Source organism: Haematobia irritans, chromosome 1 (genome assembly GCF_050003625.1).
Source record: "Haematobia irritans isolate KBUSLIRL chromosome 1, ASM5000362v1, whole genome shotgun sequence".
NCBI classification, from domain to species: domain Eukaryota; kingdom Metazoa; phylum Arthropoda; class Insecta; order Diptera; family Muscidae; genus Haematobia; species Haematobia irritans.
Window position 1 is genome coordinate 111740755 of NC_134397.1, and position 21314 is coordinate 111762068.

At 29.8% G+C, this 21314-nt stretch overlaps 1 long non-coding RNA gene across 1 annotated transcript; it reads left to right on the forward strand.

Moving 5' to 3' along the window:
* The first annotated feature begins 11355 nt into the window (after window positions 1-11355).
* On the forward strand, window positions 11356-12515 carry LOC142241412 (uncharacterized). The gene is made up of 3 exons (XR_012723624.1): window positions 11356-11615; window positions 11683-11775; window positions 11846-12515. It is a non-coding gene; the product is annotated as an uncharacterized LOC142241412 (long non-coding RNA).
* Window positions 12516-21314: the final 8799 nt, after the last annotated feature.

Genomic DNA, 21314 nt, shown 5'->3' on the forward strand with positions numbered 1-21314 from the left:
ATCACAATGGACTGAATAGTCTAAGTGAGCCTGAATCGGGCTGCCACTTTAACCTTAAACTAACCTACTAAACTATCCCAGGATGTTCTTTGGATTGAGTTCAAGTTGTGTCCTACACTAAAAAAACAGTAAACATACCAAGAAGAAAAACTTTGGTTAATTTTAGAACATTTAGATTATTTTTAGACAATTTTAACAGTATTTAGCAGTATTACAAACACTGATATCACGCCGATATCACAAAAATAAGTACATATTTTTCGATAAATTCAAGTAAATTTATTACACTGACAAAAACAGTGAACCCACCTTTTGGTTAATTTTGAAAATTTGTAGAAAATTTTAACTAAATAGTACTACAAACGATGGCATCACGCCGATATCACAAAAATAAGTAAATATTTTTCGACAAATTCAAGAAAATTTATTAGACATAATTAATGTTTTTCACGTGTTAAAGAAAATTTTGTAGTTTGAAGGAATGTGAAGTTCATGATGGACGCATTTGTAGTAAAGTTTACAAATTTAAAGAAATAATGAACTATTTTGTGAGGAATACGAATTTAGTAAATCTTTATGCTTAATTCGTGTATAATTTTGTCCTGTTTTTGAGTTCATTTAACTATCGTACGCAAAAAATTATTGGAGTAAAGGAAAATTTCTCGAAACATAATAATTCCATGAACTAAAATAAAGTTAAATTGGCTTTAGTGAAATAGGTAGTTCACTTTTTTTTGAGTGTAGGCATAAATAATTTTATTCACTTATCAAAGAAAATTTTTTAGTTTGAAAGAAAAAAATTGGAGTTCAAAATTGCAAAAATGTCTTTACACTGAAAGAATTCTCTCCGTTAGTTTTACAAAGAATTCTTCATTAACTATTCTTCGTGAATTCTTCATTAAAACAACGAAATTTTCATAAATTTTCGTAAATTTTACGAAGAACATTTTACGAATATACGAAACGTCTACGAAATATTCTACATTAACTTTTCTTCGTAAAAAGTACTTACTTTTAACGAAACTTTCTTCAAATTTCATGACTTTTGTAAAGATGTTTTTACGATTTACAATTCTCAAATCACTTGTACATCTTCATCGAAGGCGGTAAGGAGCGCGATCGCAATAAATCTGCCATATATTTAATCTTGAAACATGTTTTTTTGTTTCTTTATTTTTTGATCACTGATCTTGGCTTCTGTATAGACAATTCTGGGAGCTATCAATAATAAACATACAGTCCATTTTACAACTTATTCCCGGATTTGTTCAGTAACTTTGCGTATTTTTATTGGTATGACTTTAAAGAAATACGAACTTTTCCTCAATGTAAGAAAAATTTGATTTGAATTAACGGAGATATTCAATATTTGAATGAGAAATAAAAAAAATCATAGGCTATGATTTATAGGAAATATTGCTTCCTCTTTTTATCTTTGTTAAATCAAGATGATTATTATTAAGTTAGAGTTTAACCGCTAAAATCGGATAGGGAAATAAAATGGAAGAAATTCCTAGTCAAAATATGAGATGGTTCAGAATTTATTGACAGAATTTATTAACATTGACCAGAACAGATGGTAATGATTATGTCTAGATATGTGATAAGGTTTCCACTTTACTGTATTGACCGTTTTCCAAAGCATACCTTTAGGCGCTAATTAATTTAGGTGTTACCATATCGACAAAATTACATTATTCAAATCTCTCGAAGTATTTTACCTGGTGTTGGCTGGAATATGTTAACAAAATATTTTATACGAATTGCCTATTTATTAAACGTCATTTGTATAAGCCCTTTTCTCATGTTTAATTCATAACTAAAATCAACTAATTTTAATGAAATAAAATAAAGTTAGGGCCAGTTTCTCAATGCCTTGTTATTATTTATCGTGTCGATAAAACAGCTGATCCCATACAAAAATTTTACTAACCGGAGGTCTATCCTCCGGTTAAAATTAATCGGAAGATGAGAAACTGGCCATTAAATCGGTAACTAAAATCAATTAATTTAAATTAGAAATTTTGATTTTATTCGATCTTTCTTTTATCCAAAAGAAAATAAATAATCAACGATCTCAAGCTTGATTAATTATTTTCAATTGGATCAATTAATTTTCATGAAATAAAATAAAATTATATTGTTTCTAGATATTTTCTTAGATAAGTCAAAAAATCGACTTTTAAATCTAATTTGTAATTATTAGAAATATTGTAATATTAGTGTCGAATTTTGTCAAAACAACAAAAAGTTTATAAACATTTTGTGCACGAAAAAATCTTCGTGGCGAAATGGGTCTTTATTGGTGCACATACAATTTTGGGACGAGAAATCACATTTTGTTTTTGTCAGTGTAGACCTTATACAAAACAATGTAAATCCCACCAAAATGACCATTATTGCTTATCGATTGTTCCATTCAATAATGGGGGTTCCTTATCTCTGGTGTAGTTTTGTGGAAAATGTGTTAAGATCGCAACTCACATGGTAGGACCATTATTTATAATTTGCGTTTAAGCGTTTCAAACTACATCTCAGCCAAAAAAAAAAATAGTCTAATACTTCAAACAAGCACAGTTGACACTTTTGAATGAATGAATGAATGGAGTTGAATGCATTCAAATCGAATTTGAATGGAGCGTGCTGATGGGGTGTGAGATTCCCAAGAAAATAGGCTCGGTCTAAAGTGGATGGATAACAGAACGACCATTGCGGTTATTATGTGCGTGACGATTGTTTGTTGGACTTCGTACAGCCATTGTTTGGATGGTTGTACTTCATTGAAATGGTCATTTTCGTCCTGTCCACCGCCCTCTCTTGAAACGAACACTCTATGACCGGCCTGTTTTTGTTTTTGCTTCAAATTGAAAAGCATGAATATTATTTAAAAGGTATTAGTTTTGACATTTAAATTCATAAATTTTATTTATTCTTTTTAGAGATTAAGACCTTTTCTTTTGTTCAGTTTTGTTGGGCTTAGGTGTTCATTGGGATTATATCGCCTTATTCATGGTTCTTGACAAACGCAATGGTATGTAATTAATTTTAAATCCAAACAAGATTTATTAGATTCTTAGTTTAATTACACAAGCAAATATAAAATGAATAAATTTATGGTGAAAATAAATGAAAATCATATTATAAACGTTTTGGGTGGGGCCGACTTTGTATCATACCTTAAACCACCCGTACTGAATTAGTAAACCTAAGCATTTGGGGGGCTACTATTAAAATAAGTTTGCGAAATAAATCTAAATCTCATACGATGTGGCTGATGCTTCGCAACTATGTACGCCTCACATCTTATGCAAATTCAATGCAACGGCTGATGAAATGGTGGACATCTGTCCTATATACATCGCTTTTGCGTGATCTCGAAAATAATGGATTGAAATATAGAAACCGAAAGAATAATAAGTAGTAGTAGTAATTGTATTCTTTATTTATATTCAACATTTCATAAAATCTATTTATAACAAAATATTTTGTACAATATACACTGAAAAAAATATTGTCGTGAGGCCAAAGATTTCATGTCCTTAAAATACGAATGCAAATTTTGCTTAGCGTAGAAGACGCATTTCTCTAATATAAAGTTTTTTCTTTGTCCAAAAGTCGATAAACTTTTCAATAAAGTCGTGTTGTCCTTATAATTAAGTGATTTGGCTTAAAAATGGGTATCATAACATGAAAGAAAATTTTTTTGGGCTAAGGTCAACTTGACTTTAATAATTCAGAAAAATTCTTTAAAATTAATGAAATTGTCTATAAATTTGTTGTCTTTTTGCATATTGACTATAAAGCAAAAAATCGTTTAAAAATATGACATGTTTTTCAACACTTTGTTTTAAAGACTATTTTTACTTGAAACACAGCATAATTTCTACTGGAAGTCGTGTCTGAATTTGGAAAATAAAGTTGTCGTTAACTTGTTTTTAAAGGACTTTGATAGCATATGTAGAATATGTACACTGAAAAAACAGTGAACCCTTTTCCATTGCAAAATGAACTAAACTGTAGTAATATTGACCATGATTTAACCCTTAAGATTTTTTTCAACTTGTCTAGTTTATAATTCTCTTAAATTTTAGTTCATCTATAACATTGTATTTTAGTTCATTTTTACAACACCATAAGATTTATATACCCCTACCAAGTTAAGAAGTCAGTATTATTTTGGTTTACTTGCTTATTTTTAGGGAAACCTGATAATAAAAAGTGGTTATCAGTCTCTTTAAAATGTCGACGACTAAACTGTTTTTAAATCAATCATTCCACAGTACCGAGAAATTAAATAATTAAAGGAACAACAAACCGTTTTACTATTATGAAAATTTTCATACATTAAAATTAAACTTTCTTTAAGCAAAAGTACTTTATTATAAAAACTTATGATGAAAGTTCTTAATACAATGTTTTTTGTGAATAAAAATTATGACCACGTGGAACAGAGAGTAGTTCATTTGAACTCGCTGTTTGGACATTTTGACTTATCCTTGTTTTATTCATCGTAGGTAATTTTTTCACATATCTTGCTGGAAAAAATGGAAACAATAATGAAAATTGTTAAAAATTAACACCATGTAATGAAATATAATTTTTAATTCTTCATTTTAGCTTGTAACTTACCATATTTGGGGGCATTTTTTCAAATGGTGTAAGGAATTCAACATTTCTTTGGAAAACGTATCTCATAAAATTTGTACCTGTAACAGTTAGAGAAATAATGAAGTATTCTAAATAACTCATAAAACTGTTTTGCTATCGATGTGAATAATATAATAAAATAAATATACTAGTTGAAAGAAAGCCAAAGTTTTAATATAAAACTTACCAATTCTCTATTAAATTGTGCGCTGAGGGGAAATATAAAAAGTTGTCCAAATTGATTTGGGTTACTCTGAAATTAAATATTTATTTTTTACATTAAATAAAATTAAATAAGTTTTCAAAAAATCTAATGAGAAAAATAATAATAAGCATAAAAAACCAAATATTCTTGATAACCCTAGATAGTCATCATTCGTCAAAACGACGACACGTGATTTCATTTTCGATTTAAAATGCATTTTAGTTTATTGGGAAATGGTAAATTTAAGTTATTCTAATTCGACCGTTTTATGAATTTTTGTTTCATACTACTTAAAACTAAATTGAATAGGAAAATAAATTCAAGTTTGGTTCACTTTTTCGCTCACGATGAAAATTATAGCGTCTTGAAATCAGCCGTAGTCAAAATGAAGAAGGATGACGTTAATGTACAAAAAATAAGGATGACTGTCCAGGGTTAAAAGAAAGTTAAAGAATCCTTACCAATTCACTATTAAATTACAGGCAAAGGAGCACTAAAAATTTGTCCAAATTTTTAAGGGGTTATTCTGAAATTAAATATTTGTTTTTACATTAAAAATATTACATTGGTTTCCAAAAAATTTTATTAAAGAAATACTAAAATAAGGTATTAAAAACCTGTAATTTTGATGATAAAAAGGTCATAAAAACGTAAATATTCTAGTCGAAAAAAGGCAATTTTTAAAAGAAAACTTACCAATTCTCTATTTTTTAAATTTGTTCGAATCCATCTGGAGTTGCTCTGAAATTAAATATTATTTTTACAACAAAGAAAACCATTAAACTGATTTCCAAAAAAATTAATTAACAAATAATAATATACATAAAAAATATTCTTTTTAAAAGAAAGTCATATTAAAAAAATACTTACCAATTTATGAATAAACTATACGATGAGATATAACAAAAATTTTCCAAATTCATTTGGAATTGAATATTATTTTTTTACATAGAATAATAAAAATTTCAATACACTTTCAACATATTTTCCTAAATATTCTTAATAACTTTTTTCTAAACTACTGATAAAATATTAATAACTTTCATTTAAAAGGTTTAATTAACAAACACCAATATATGTCTCAAAAATCCAAAATATTCCACGTCTTTATATTCCCTTGTTGCATACCAGCTAAAAAGATGCAACAGCCCATGCCAACGCCAACTATACAACTGAAGCATGCCAAACAAAACCAAGCAAAGCCAAAACATTCCTACAACAACAAAAACACATGTGCCTTTATTGGAAACAACACCTCATCCAGCCAAATAAACCATCCGCGAATAACAAACACACACACACAAACCACTAAATGGACAAAAATAAAAACAACCCCACACTCATGTATACACAACAAAACTCAAGTAACATCATCTTTACATTAATCACATTCCACTATGCCGATAAAGATCTCTGTACTATGCATTAGTTCATAGCATCTGCTGACAATTTACTCTAAGAATAATATTCGTAAAGGCACACCAGTTTATGAACGATGAAACGTTTAACTTAAAATTTGCAAAATTTTCATGAAATGTTATCTACCATTTTTGACGAAAATGTCTATAAATTTAATTACATGTGAACTAAAAATATTTCATTGGGTAATTTTTTACCAACAATTATTAACTATAGGAATTGTCAGTAAGAAATTCCTATCCACTTTCAAGTTCATTTTTCGTAAAAAAATATTTTCTCATACAAAAAAATCTTATAGTAAATTGCACTTATTATTTAGAAAATACTTTACATTTCACAAGTAGTTTTATAGCATGACAAACGAATTTTTAACTACCAGTTAAGAAATTTTTTAAGGAAATTTCCAACGTATTTTGTAGACCATGAACTAAACGATTGCTACTTAGAATTTGTAAAATTTCCTTTCGAGTAGTTAATTTTCGTTGAAGATACGAAAAATGAACTAAAATTCTGGAAAATTCTTGTAATAAATTATTGTAAAAATCTTCTTAAATTTACGAGACACTTTTTTTTCTGTGTAGCTCAATTGTATCAGTCCTCGCCTTAAATATCCACATTTTCTCGCTTTGAGTTAAATTATCTGTAAGATACGTATATCCAATGCTGGGGTTTAAATTTTTGTAAAATCTGTCAGATTGTGTAGTCTTTTCTATTGCAGTTGTGATGTGTCTTGTGTTAAGGGAACGTAAAAGGAGATTGATACTCTCGTTCCATTCTGAAATTGTGGAAAGTGTACTCATTTGTATTAAGTCGTCTTCATCATCAGAGTGTTGATTTCCTTTGTCCAAAAAATTTGATATTCCAATACCTGTCTAGCTAATTTGTATGGTAATCGTTCAGTTCCATATTCAAAATGGCGCGGACAATATATTTTAGTTGCGATTGGAGAGCATTGATATGCTTGTGTTGGACTCCCGACTCCAGCATTAGAGAATAGGATGGCGTGCAACTACACACAAAAAATTATCACCAACATTTTTTCAATTAAACACTTCATTGAATTTGGAAACGGATTCAATTAAAATGTTAATTTATTCAATTAATTATTTAATCAAACCCGAAAAAAAACCAATTTAAAAAATGATTGATATTTGTTACGTTTCCAATTAAAATATTAATTTATTCAATCAATTTGTTAATCAATTCGGAAATAATTTTCAATTACAAACGTGATTGAAAATTTTTCCGTTTCCAATTACACATGTGATTGATCCAATCACCTTTGTGATTGAAATTGAATAATTTTGAGCAATGGAAAGAGCGAAAAGAGAACAAAAGAATGGGTATTTATTCAACAATGTATGATGGAGAGATCATTCTGTGGAAGTAACTCGTAACGAACGCTTGGGTTTTTTTTTGTTTTTCGCGTAAATTGAAAGACATGATTGGCGACATTCTGTCTCCTACATTCAAAATGTGTGCATAACAGGGATGGAAAATACAATTTTTAAGAAAGTACAAAAAAGGCACTTTTTTTGAGCGAAAAAGTACTTTTCACTTAATTTTAACAAAAATTCCATTGAAAGATTATTGTCAAGAGCTCCCTTAAATTGAATTTTAAAGAAAATAAAATTTTGTTTGCCAACTCCTACATTTTAAATGTTTTCTTTTTTTAGTCTTATATCCGATTACAAAGACTACCATAGTATTGTAATCGCGGCTGCCACAGCTCTACTTTATGGTACTACATAAATTTTCTCTGGATAAATAAAAATAAATTTTTGACAAAATTTTCTATAGAAATAAAATTTGGAAATTTTCTATAGAAATACAATTTTGACAAAATTTTCTATAGAAATAAAATTTTGACAAAATTGTCTATAGAAATAAAATTTTGAAAAAATTGTCTATAGAAATAAAATTTTGACAAAATTTTCTATAGAAATAAAATTTTGACAAAATTTCCTATAGAACAAAAATTTTGACAAAATTTCCTATAGAAAAAAAAAATTGATAATATTTTCTTTATTTTTGCAAATTAAAATTTTTTGTTAAATTTTTCTCCAAATTTTGGTAGATTACTGTTGTCTCAAGTTTCGACATTAATTGTAATGTTTTGCATTATTTTACAACGCGATCGATAACTAGATAGTGTTCGTGTGGAAGCGTAATATAGAATCAAGTGCTTTTTCGACTAAAACACTATTAAAATTCAAGCAAATCGTATTTGTGACTATGACTTTTACAATATCGAGATTTTCTTCCCGCATGAACTTGTCTGTTTTGCCAAATTTGTACAAGGCTATTAGCAAATAAGTTTGTTAAAGACTTTCTCAAAATATTAAAATATTTTGTCAAAACTATTGTACCATATATCTGATATCGGCTCAAAAATGTCTACACAAAAGGTACTAAATCATTCGCGGGGGTACTACGGTACTGACTAGGGCGAAAAAGTATTGAAAAAAGTACTATAGTACTGCATTTTCCATCCCTGGTGCATAAATATTTTGAACGCAACAACAAATCATAGCAAAGGGTTGAAATAAATTAAGTGTGCAACAACAGATGGTCACGTGGTAAAGGTTTAAAAAAAATATATGAGAGAACGTATTTGAACTTACCTGTGTTTGTGTTTTGTAGTATTGTAAAAATGGAAAACAATCTACGTTTATTAAAGGTAAGAAATTGTGAAATGTGAATACCGTTTTCCATTGAAGTTTACATTAAACGGACTAAAATAATATATGAAATTGACCAATCAATTCCTTCAACTCCATCCTTTTATCAAATATATAAGAATATGTTTGCAATCTAAAAGTGGGTACAGTATTGATCTTTTAAAATTATAATTTTTTTTCACTCCTAGTTTTCTTAAAACCAAGAGCGGTATGAGTTTGTTGGAAGATTCACCTTGAAGTTGCGAAGTAGCTTGGCATTAAATTGCATTTTTTGTTTTGCCTGCCTTTTTCAGTTTGAACCCAAGTAGAGAGCAGTATATGTGATATATAAACTAATGAGCTGAATTATGTAATGGTAAAAAATTTCTTTCTTTTGGATTTTAAAATATGAAAAATATCCGAATATAATAAAAAATATGTATTTTCCATTTATATTTTTGCAGAATTTGCAAAGTATCATCAATATAATACCAAATATTACATTGCTTTCCCATTATTTTTGTCTTTGATTGGTTCAAATTTTAATAGACGATTTCAATGTGTGGAAATTTTGGAACGGAATTAAATTACCGATACACACCTTTTTATGCTAAAAGACTACAACTGCAAAAGAAGATTATAAATCTGCAACCTGGAACTGGAAGAATTGAACTTGATATTCTAAGCAGGTAATGTTTAACAAAATTAAGTTTTAATTGAACGAAATTAAATTCGAATTATTCTGTTTACTTTCAGAAAAACTAATTTAGCTTACAGGCTGCTGATCTATTGCAAATCTAGGCGCATGTACATATTAGAAGGAACATGCTGACATAGTTATTATTATAAGGAAGATAATGATTTATATAGTTTATTTTTTCACCCTATAGTTGTTATTGATAGTAATTGTATGTGTACACAGAAAAAAAGGTGTCTTGTTAATTTTAGGACCAGTTTAACTTCCACATAGTTCAAAAAATTTACTGTAATATAGTTCATTTTTCGTAACCACTGCGAAATTTAACTTAGCTAAAGGAAAACTTATAAAACTTCAGTAAATGTTTTTTAGTTCACTAACTACGAAATGGGACGGATTTTTCCTTAAATAAATTTCCAATACAATAGTTAATGCATCGTTGATTGTATTATAAAAAGACATAGGCAATATAAAAATCTTACTACGAAATGTGGACAATTTACTAAGAAAATTTTTTGTATGGAAAAAAATTTTTGTAGTAAAAATTAACTTAACCACAGTACCGATTCGTAGGGCGGCTTCCTACAGCTTATTGCGATTTTTACTATAAGTTGGAGTATATTTCCTCACATTGAAAATTTTAGATAAAGTAGAATAAAAAGTAGTTAATTTAATCCTTGACGGGTGTATATAATTTTTTATGGATTCTTCGTAAATTTTGAATATATTTTACCTTATCCTATAGATAGAATACCAACTAATCAATAAACGTGATACTGGAAATTGAAGTGAGAAGAAATTATGAAATTATTGCATCATCTTTTTTTTTTGTTTGTGTTTGTTATTGCGATGATGTTATGGAATGTGTGTTGTTGGTATCTTTTGTGGTGATAGTTGTTTTGTTGCAATAGCGAGATCAGAAAGGGATCATGTGTGTGTGTGGAGTTGTTTTTCTTTACATATGTGTCTTTTATGACTATTTGTGTCTTTGAGTTTTATTGGTGCATTCAGTTCTGTTGATGCATTTATGAAGCGCACACGTGGTGCGCTTGCGTGCGGTATTTGTGTTTATTAATAAAAATACATTTATTTCGTAACATTTTAGAAACTGATAAGTGAATGGTGTGATGTTAGAGAAAACAAAAACACTTTATATTGATAAAAAATAAATAACTCTAAAATAAATCACATATTAAGAAACTGTATATTTCTATTAATAATTTAAAATTAGTGCGGTTTTAAATTGGTTTACATAAAAATATTCATAATGAGTGGTAATAAAATGATCTATATTTACTCTACATCTGGATCACAGTACAATTTTTTGAGTCTATATTTTTATGTTATAGCGAGTCCTTAAGGTGTGTACTAAGTTCGAGTTTAGGTGCTAAAATCAGAAATAAATCAGTAAGAAAAGTATAAAATTATACGCCTTCGATGCAAATTTAAATATAACTTGATGGAGAATAGCTCGAAACAAGTTTTTTATTAAGTTTATATTTTTTAAATGGATTACACGATTAAGAACAGAAAATCGTTTTTAAGCTTATGTAGAACGCTGTTTTTTTAATTTAATATGATGAATCGTTTTCAAGTTATTCCAACATATATAGCGGAAGTGCCTTAATTTTGAACATAACCGTATATCTCAAAAAGTCGAGCTCTTAAAAAAACAAGTGTAAATTTGGATTAAGCGACCTCAAATTACTAAAAATTTGATATAAATTTTAAATGAACACAAAAACGGTTCAATTTTGTTCCCATGTATTTCTAAAGAAAACTAATCATGAAAAATTGGGATTTTAGCCACTAAACTCGAACTTAATATCCACCATAAATACTAAATGCTATATTGACAAGTGGAAATTATATCTAATTTTATAATATTTTTATTTCATTTATATTCGGAGAAGGATTTCAAAAATGTCCCATTTGTGCATGGATATGATTCCACTAATGTAGTAATTGGATGATTTTTTTCAATGTGGTAAGTTTTTCGTCCATTTGTAATAAAGCCAAAATTTCTATTTATTAAAAATAATTTTCATTTGCAGGATGACAGCAAATCTAATGGTATTTTTTGGAATCTTCTTACTGTTTAATGCTAACTAAGCTGATATCCCTATTTGCTCTAAGAAAATTCTCTTGTAAGTTAAAGATCAAAATACCATAGAATTTGATAATATTTTTATATTTTATATACCTTTTTAACTTCAGAGGCTTATGACGCAAATCCACACAACAAAAACTAGCGAAATCGGTGAAATTGGACAAAAATGAAATGAAAATAGCAATTTATGGCATATTTCTTTCATATGGATAAAAAATGGAAATTGATATTAATTAGTTTCATTCTACTAACATAGAATATTACTCTTTTGAAGAAGCAATTACTAACTACCGAAAAGTAACAGCATACAGCGTACGAATAAAATCATTTCTTTTATTGTATATCATAAGCCATAGTTTTATGTAATATAATAATAATTTTTTGAAATAAAATACTGGTAGTTATGAAAAATTGTCTTATATTGTACGAAAAATTTATTAGTTGTATACAGGCTTGTTGTACCCTTAATTCCTCAATTTATTTACTTCTTTGAAAATTATACTGATAAACAGTTTATTTGAAACCAATTTCTAAATATAGGATTCCCAAAAACTTGTTCATTTTTCCGGATAGCAGGAATATTTTGAATGAGTGTAAGTACATTCTTCCCACAGCGTAGTAAGAATAAACTAAAATACGATGCAATACATAAACTTATTTATAAGAAAATCATGAACTTATCTAGATGAAAAAAATCTTTGGCGCCAAATCATGGTCATTCTTACTATGGGTTAGTTCATTTTTCGTAAACAATAGTAAACTTTTTTTTCGGTGTAAGTTATGTTAGAACAGAACACAAATAACAAGAACCAAATTTATTTGTCTATTGCATAATTCAAAAAATAATAAAATATTAATATATTAATATAAATATTACCTATTCTTTTTTCTCTTTCTTCTTATTTACGACAACTGAATAGTTTAGTTTTCTTTGTAACAAACAGTATATGCTTAAACACCGACAGGTGCATATGATCTAGTTATTAGGCACCTTTAAACTATATTTTGTAAATTTATTTATAAAATATTTTGCAAATAAAATAAAATAAATATGTTTTATAAGAAAAACATATTTTCTTTTATTTCGAATAAAACTAAGTACGATTTTGGGGTCGCAATATATAAATTTTTTGATTGAAATTTATAGCCAATTTCAATTAATTATTTAATTGCATGAATCAAATAGGTGATCGATTTTTGTCGCGAAATTAATTAAAATTTTAATTGATTCAATTAAAACTGTGATTGAGTTTTATGTTAAAAATCAATCACGTTTTTAACTGATTCAATCACACAATTAATTGATTCTGTGAAAAAAGTCAATTAAACTTTTAATTGAAAATCGTGTTGGTTTTCAATCATTTTCATGATTGAAGACATTTCAATTAAAAAAATGATTGAATCCGCGATTTTCGTGATTGAAATAAAAAAAAAAATTTGTGTGTAGGTAAAATTAAAATTTTCTTTAAAAAATATAATAACCGTTTATCCACCTCATCAAAATTTGAAAAGCCCCATACTGCAGATCCATACATTTGTATTGCTCTGCTTACCGCCTAAAATAGCTTCAATTTAGTGCTGGTTGATATGTTTTCTATATTTATTATATTTATAGTATTGAGACTATTCTTGGCAGCATTATTACGTTCATATATATGCGTTTTGATGCTTAGTTATGGTCAGAATTATACCTAGGTACACTGAAAAAACAGTGAACCCTTTTCCATTGCAAAATGAGCTAAACTGTAGTAATATTGACCATGATTTAGCCCTTAAGATTTTTTTCAACTTGTCTAGTTTATAATTTTCTTAAATTTTAGTTCATCTATAACATTGTAGTTTAGTTCATTTTTACAGCACCATAAGATTTATATACCCCTACCAAGATAGAAAGTCAGTATTATTTTGGTTTACTTGCTTATTTTATGGGAAACCCGATAATAAAAAATCGTTAACAGTCTCTTTAAAATGTCTACGACTAAACTATTTTTAAATCAATCATTCCACAGTACAGAGAAATTAAATAATTAAAGAAACAACAAACCGTTTTACTATTATGAAAATTTTCATACATTAAAATTAAACTTTCTTTAAGCAAAAGTACTTTATTATAAAAACTTATGATGAAAGTTCTTAATAATATGTTTTTTCTGAATAAAAATTATGACCACGTGGAACAGAGAGTAGTTCATTTGAAGCCGCTGTTTGGACACTTTGACTTATCCTTTTTTTATTCATCGTAGGTAATTTTTTCACATATCTTGCTGGAAAAAATGGAAACAATAATGAAAATTGTTAAAAATTAACACCATGTAATGAAATATAATTTTTAATTCTTCATTTTAGCTTGTAACTTACCATATTTGGGGCATTTTATCAAATGGTGTAAGGAATTCAACTTTTCTTTGGAAAACGTATCTCATAAAATTTGTTTTAGAGAAATAATGAAGTATTCTAAATAAACTCATAAAACTGTGTTGTTATCGATGTGAAGGATATAATAAAATAAATATTCTAGTTGAAAGAAAGCCGAAGTTTTAATATAAAACTTACCAATTCTCTATTAAATTGTACGCTGAGGGGAAATATAAAAAGTTGTCCAAATTTATTTGGGTTACTCTGAAATTAAATATTTATTTTTTACATTAAATAAAATTATTAAATAGGTTTTCAAAAAATCTAATGAAAAAAAATAATATGCATAAAAACCCAAATATTCTTGATAACCCTAGACAGTCATCATTCGTCAAAATGACTACACCTAATTTCATTTTCAATTTAAAATGCATTTTAGTCTGTTGGGAAATGGTAAATTTAAGTTATACTAATTCGACCGTTTTATGAATTTTTATTTTATACTAATTATAACCAAATTGAATAAGAAAATAAATTCAAGTTTGGTTCACTTTTTCGCTCACGATGAAAACTATAGCTTCTTGAAATCAGCCGTAGTCAAAATGACGAAGGATGACGTTAATGTACAAAAAATAGGGATGACTGTCCAGGGTTAAAAGAAAGTTAAAGAATCCTTACCAATTCACTATTAAATTACAGGCAAAGGAGTACTAAAAATTTGTCCAAATTTTTAAGGGGTTATTCTAAAATTAGATATTTGTTTTTACATTAAAAATATTACATTGGTTTCCAAAAAATTTGATTAAAGAAATATTAAAATAAGGTATTAAAAACCTGTAATTTTGATGATAAAAAGGTCACAAAAACGTAAATATTCTAGTTGAAATAAAGCCAATTTTTAAAAGAAAACTTACCAATTCTCTATTTTTTAAATTTGTTCGAATCCATCTGGAGTTGCTCTGAAATTAAATATTGTTTTTACAACAAAGAAAAACATTAAACTGGTTTCCAAAAAAATTAATTAACAAATAATAATATACATAAAAAATATTATTTTTAAAAGAAAGTCATATTTAAAAAATACTTACCAATTTATGAATAAACTATACGCTGAGATATAACAAAAATTTTCCAAATTCATCTGGAATTGAATATTAATTTTTTACATAGAATAATAAAAATTTCAATACACTTTCAATTTCAACATATTTTCTTAAATATTCTTAATAACTTTTTTCTAAACTACCGATAAAATATTAATAACTTTCATTTAAAAGGTTTAATAAACAAACACCAATATATGTCTCAAAAATCCAAAATTTTCCATGCCTTTATATTCCCTTGTTGCATACCTACTTAAAAAATGCAACAGCCCACGCCAACGCCAACTATACAACTGAAGCATGCCAAACAAAACCAAGCAAAGCCAAAACATTCCTACAACAACAAAAACACATGTGCCGTTATTGAAAACAACACCTCATCCAGCCAAATAAACCATTCGCGAATAACAAACACACACACACAAACCACTAAATGAACAAAAATAAAAACAACCCCACGCTCATGTATACACAACAAAACTCAAGTAACATCATCTTTACATTAATCACATTCCACTATGCCAATAAAGATCTCTGTACTATGCATTAGTTCATCGCATCTGTCCACAATTTACTCTAAAAACAATACTCTTAAATGCATATCAGTATAAGAACGATGAAACGTTTAACTTAAAATTAGCAAAAACTTCATGAAATGATATCTACCCATTTTTGACGAAAATGTCTATAAATTTAATTACATGTGAACTAAAAATATTTCATTGGGAAATTTTTTACCAACAATTATTAACCATAGGAATTGTCAGTAAGAAATTGCTATCCACTTTCAAGTTCATTTTTCGTAAAAAAATATTTTCTCATACAAAAAAATCTTATGGTAAATTGCACTTATTATTTAGAAAATACTTTACATTTCACAAGTAGTTTTATAGCATGACAAACGAATTTTTAACTACCAGTTAAGAAATTTTTTAAGGAAATTTCCATCGTATTTTGTAGGCCATGAACTAAACGATTGCTACTTAGAATTTGTAAAATTTCCTTTCGAGTAGTTAATTTTCGTTGAAGATACGAAAAATGAACTAAAATTCTGGAAAATTCTTGTAATAAATTATTGTAAAAATCTTCTTAAATTTACGAGACACTTTTTTTCTGTGTAAGTATATTGTGATGTGATAGAAACCTCATTTCCTTTATAATACAAGTATGTACAGCAGTAAGTTCGGCCGGGCCGAATCTTAAATACCCACCACCATTAATCAAATAACATACTATAGTTTCCTTTCAAACTTCCTCTCAAATTTCTTTTCAAAAAACGACAATCTACAATTTATTTGTTTAACTGATTGGTTTCACTTATTTGCTCTACGATGTGTACTGTATTAACTTTAGCTTACGACTGACTTGACAGCTCTCTCCGGGTTTGCATCCTAGAATCAAGTACGCAAAATTCAAATTTAACAGAGAATTGTGTTTTAATTTTTCCTTACTTGAATTCTGCGCTTCTTTGGCTCGGAATCAATACCAAAATCATTGGTGTAATGACTTTCTTTCAGTTTATGTACCGAGATATGACGATTTCGAATGTTCTCGCTAATTGGCTTACAACCTCCTAGATTAATCTACTACTATCTGGTACGCACATATTTATCGGCTTATGTTAATTGTCTTGGCTATCTAAGACATTCTATAGGGTGTTATTGTAAAGGTGGTATGGCACACATACTTTTAGGCTTATGCTCATTGTCTTGGCTAATAATCTAGTGCATTCTACTATCTGGTAGATGTCGCGCAGGCATAATATACAATTAATATTACTACAATTATAACAATAAGTAAAACAAAAGGCGTTACTTTTACAATGAACGGTTGGAAAACTAAGAACACAAAAGATGTTTAGGAAAGTACTAGAAAATAAAGAAATGACTCTAACAAGTTATGACGTAATTTTATCTTTACAATTTGAAATTTAAATTAACGGAAACTAATTTAAGTAAACTTAAATCTAGAAATATCACAATCGTAACACTGCCTTCCGCTTAAGCCTGTTCGTCCCGAATAGGCACAGAACCCGTTCCGTATGGAGCCAAACGTTCCAGGTGAACGACTTTCATCTTTGACCTTGGGCTGTCGTCCCATTGAATGCGGTAAACAACATCATTGATCTTCTTGATGACTTTATATGGGCCTTCCCACTGTGTTTGTAGTTTAGGACATAATCCTTTCTTTCGTTGCGGGTTGAATAGCAGAACCAGTTGTCCTTCTTTAAAGCCCTCAGTGTTTGCTGCCCGATCATATCTCGCCTTCATCCTGTTGCTAACCATTTTTATTTTGTTTCGCACTGATTCGTAAATTTTACCAAATGTGGTTGGTATTTCGTTACTGGTTTCTTCCATGGCGAGCTCATTAGGTGTAGCGCCGAATATCAAATCTCCGGGCAACTTCAATTCCGTTCCGAATAGGACCTGGGCCGGTGTTCGTGACGTAGAATCGTATATGGCTGATCTATACGACAGCAAGAGCTTGGGTATATGCTCGTCCCAGTCTCGTTGGCCGTTATCTACCACCTTTCGAAGATGTTCTTCCAGGGTGCGATTAAACCTTTCTACCATGCCATCAGACTGTGGATGGCGTAGTCCTTGTTTTCTTGATACCGAGGGAGTCACACATCTCTTTGAATATGGCCGATTCAAAATTTCTTCCTTGGTCTGAGTGTGTCTCGGTCGGCACACCGTAGCGACATATCCAGTTCTTGTCGACTACATCTACAATCATCTTCGCCTCTTGGTTAGGAAGGACATAAACTTCTGGCCACTTGCTGAAGTAGTCCATGACCACTTTCTCTGCTGTTTTGGTTATTCCTAGGTCCATTGTGGAATTCCGTCAAAACATCCTTTACATTGGAATCTGGCACGATTATAAAGTTACGGCTATTCTTGCCATCTTCACTTTCCCGTTGACTAGACATAGACTGTCCCATTGAGCCCAGTATGATTTCATTAGTGGACTTTCGGCTGCGATGTCTTTCTTGCTAGGTTTCTTATCTTCCTCCTTTGCCTAAATAATTTTTCTAAAGGTTGCGTCTTTGCGCTGTTCTGTTGGCCAGTCCGCTCCAGATTCGACGTGCAACAGCCGGATATCAACGATTTCTTCCTTATGTTCAGCTTTCGAACAGTGTTTGCATTCGACATTACAAGGTCGACGTGACAAGGCGTCTGCGTTGCCATATTTGCCACCTTTCCTACACAGAAAAAAATTTCACGAAAAATTTTCCAATTAAAATTTTAATTGAGTTTTAAAAAATATTCAATTAAAAATTTAATTGAATGAACAAATTTTTTAATTGAAACAAAAATCAATCACGAAAATTAATAGTATCAATTAATTTTTTAATTGGATCAATTAAATTTTTAAATGACCTTCAATAAATTTTTTAATTGATACTATCATTTCTGTGATTGAAGACATTTCAATTAAAAATTAATTGGATCAATTAATTTCGTGATTGAATCAGAAAATATTTTTTTTTGTGTGTATGCTTGATACTGAAATCATAGCTTTGGAGTCTTTCGAACCACCGTGCCAGTTGAGCTTCTGGATTCTTGAATTGAAGCAACCATCGTAGAGCTGAATGGTCAGTACTTAGTAAGAAATTCTGTCCATACAAGTATTTGTGGTAATGCTTTACGCTTTCTATGACAGCAAGCAGCTCTCTTCTTGTTACGCAATAGTTCTTCTCGGGCTTGGATAGCGTTCGGCTAAAATATCCGATGACCTTTTCTTTACCGTCAATCTGTTGAGATAGCACACCACCAATTCCGTACGCACTAGCAACTGTATCCAAAACAAATTTTTCGCCAGGAATAGGATACGCCAGAGACGGTTCAGCCGACTGTCGATTGTCACATCGAACAAACACCGCTCAGAATCATCAACACGTTGTTGTTTTTTGTCAAATGTGAGCTCGCGCGGCACCCATTTTGCACAGAGCTTCCGCATATCCAAATATTGATGAATGGTATGACCAACACGTTCCTTTGATATCTTTAAGGCCTCTGTTATCTCGATCAACTTCATTTTACGGTCATTCAAAATCATTTTGTGGATTTTTTTTATGTTTTCGTCGGTAATTACCTCTTTCGGGCGTCCACTGCGTTCACCGTCCTCGCTTGAATTTTGCATACCAATCAATAATTGTTGATTTCCCTGGGGCAGAGTCCGGAAACTCATTATCAAGCCAAGTTTTTGCTTCCACCGTATTTTTTCCCTTCAGAAAACAGTATTTTATCAAAACACGAAATTCCTTTTTTTCCATTTTTTTCACAATAACAAAAGTTGCTTCACAAAAGACGCTCTATCTCACAAGGTTAGGTTAGGTTAGGTTAGGTTATGTGGCAGCCCGATGTATCAGGCTCACTTAGACTATTCAGTCCATTGTGATACCACAGTGGTGAACTTCTCTCTTATCACTGAGTGCTGCCCGATTCCATGTTAAGCTCAATGACAAGGGACCTCCTTTTTATAGCCGAGTCCGAACGGCGTTCCACATTGCAGTGAAACCACTTAGAGAAGCTTTGTAACCCTCAGAAATGTCACCAGCATTACTGAGGTGGGATAATCCACCGCTGAAAAACTTTTTGGTGTTCGGTCGTAGCAGGAATCGAACCCACGACCTTGTGTATGCAAGGCGGGCATGCTAACCATTGCACCACGGTGGCTCCCTATCTCTATCTCTATCTCACAAACTAATTGACTTACAGACCTCAAATTTTGACACGAATCATTTGAAGGTTGGAGCCACCGTGGTGCAATGGTTAGCATGCCCGCCTTGCATACACAAGGTCGTGGGTTCGATTCCTGCTACGACCGAGTGGTTTCACTGGAATGTGGAACGCCGTTCGGACTCGGCTATAAAAAGGAGGTCCCTTGTCATTGAGCTTAACATGGAATCGGGCAGCACTCAGTGATAAGAGAGAAGTTCACCACTGTGGTATCACAATGGACTGAATAGTCTACGTGAGCCTGATACATCGGGCTGCCACATAACCTAACCTAACCTAACCTGGTACTATATAAAAATAATATGTATTTAATACTTGCGACGCCATCTATGTGTCAGACCGGGGACTTATCAGCCAACCTGTTACTTCAGTATAATTATTTCTAGAGGCAGCGGGAATGCTTTGTATCACATAAGCGGCATTTCCCTTTAATGCCAATAGAAGTTCAATTGCTTTCTCATTGTCGTTCCATAAATTTCTAGAAGCAACCATTTCTAATTGGAATTTGAATTCATCAAATGAAGTTGAGCCATCGAAAACAGGAGGTTTGGTTTTCGAGCCCTCGGTAACGCGCACTGGCCCACCTTTAATTTCCAGCTCTGACATTTTTGTTTCAATGTGTAGAAACCATAATTTTCTCATCCACAGAAATAATCTTCTTATCCAACTCCCCAATTTGGCTTTCAATATGGTCCACACGTTTTTCCATGCCTTCAGCAGTTTGTTGAAGATTCTCATTTAGAATTCTACCCACCATCATTATATATATATATATATATATATATATATATATATATATATATATATATATATATATATATATATATATATATATATATATATATATATATATATATATATATATATATATATATATATATATATATATATATATATATATATATATATATATATATATATATATATATATATATATATATTCAGGAATCGATATTTCGATGTGTTACAAACGGAATAACAAACTTTTATTATTTATCAGCCTGTAAAATGAAGAAGGTCCCATTAGCCAAAGGAAACTGGCCAAGAACAAACCATCAAAAAAATTGGAAGTTCTTCCAAAGTCACAACTTTAAAAGCACTTCCACAAGATGCACTCCCAATGATATACTTTATTTTAACTACCCAAAAAGTTCTTTCATTCAATTTTTGTATAACATTTGTTCATACTTTTAATGGCTATTTTTAACTTTTTTTGTTTCAAATAGGTTCAAAACAGAGTATGAATTCATAAAATGCTACAAATCATTTAAATTTTTTCGAAAAAAATGCTAAATCCAATCTAAAAAAATTGTGAATTTTTGAAAATATTTGAGGTCAAACGTTTCCGACAAGCGTTAGAATCTATTAAAATTATA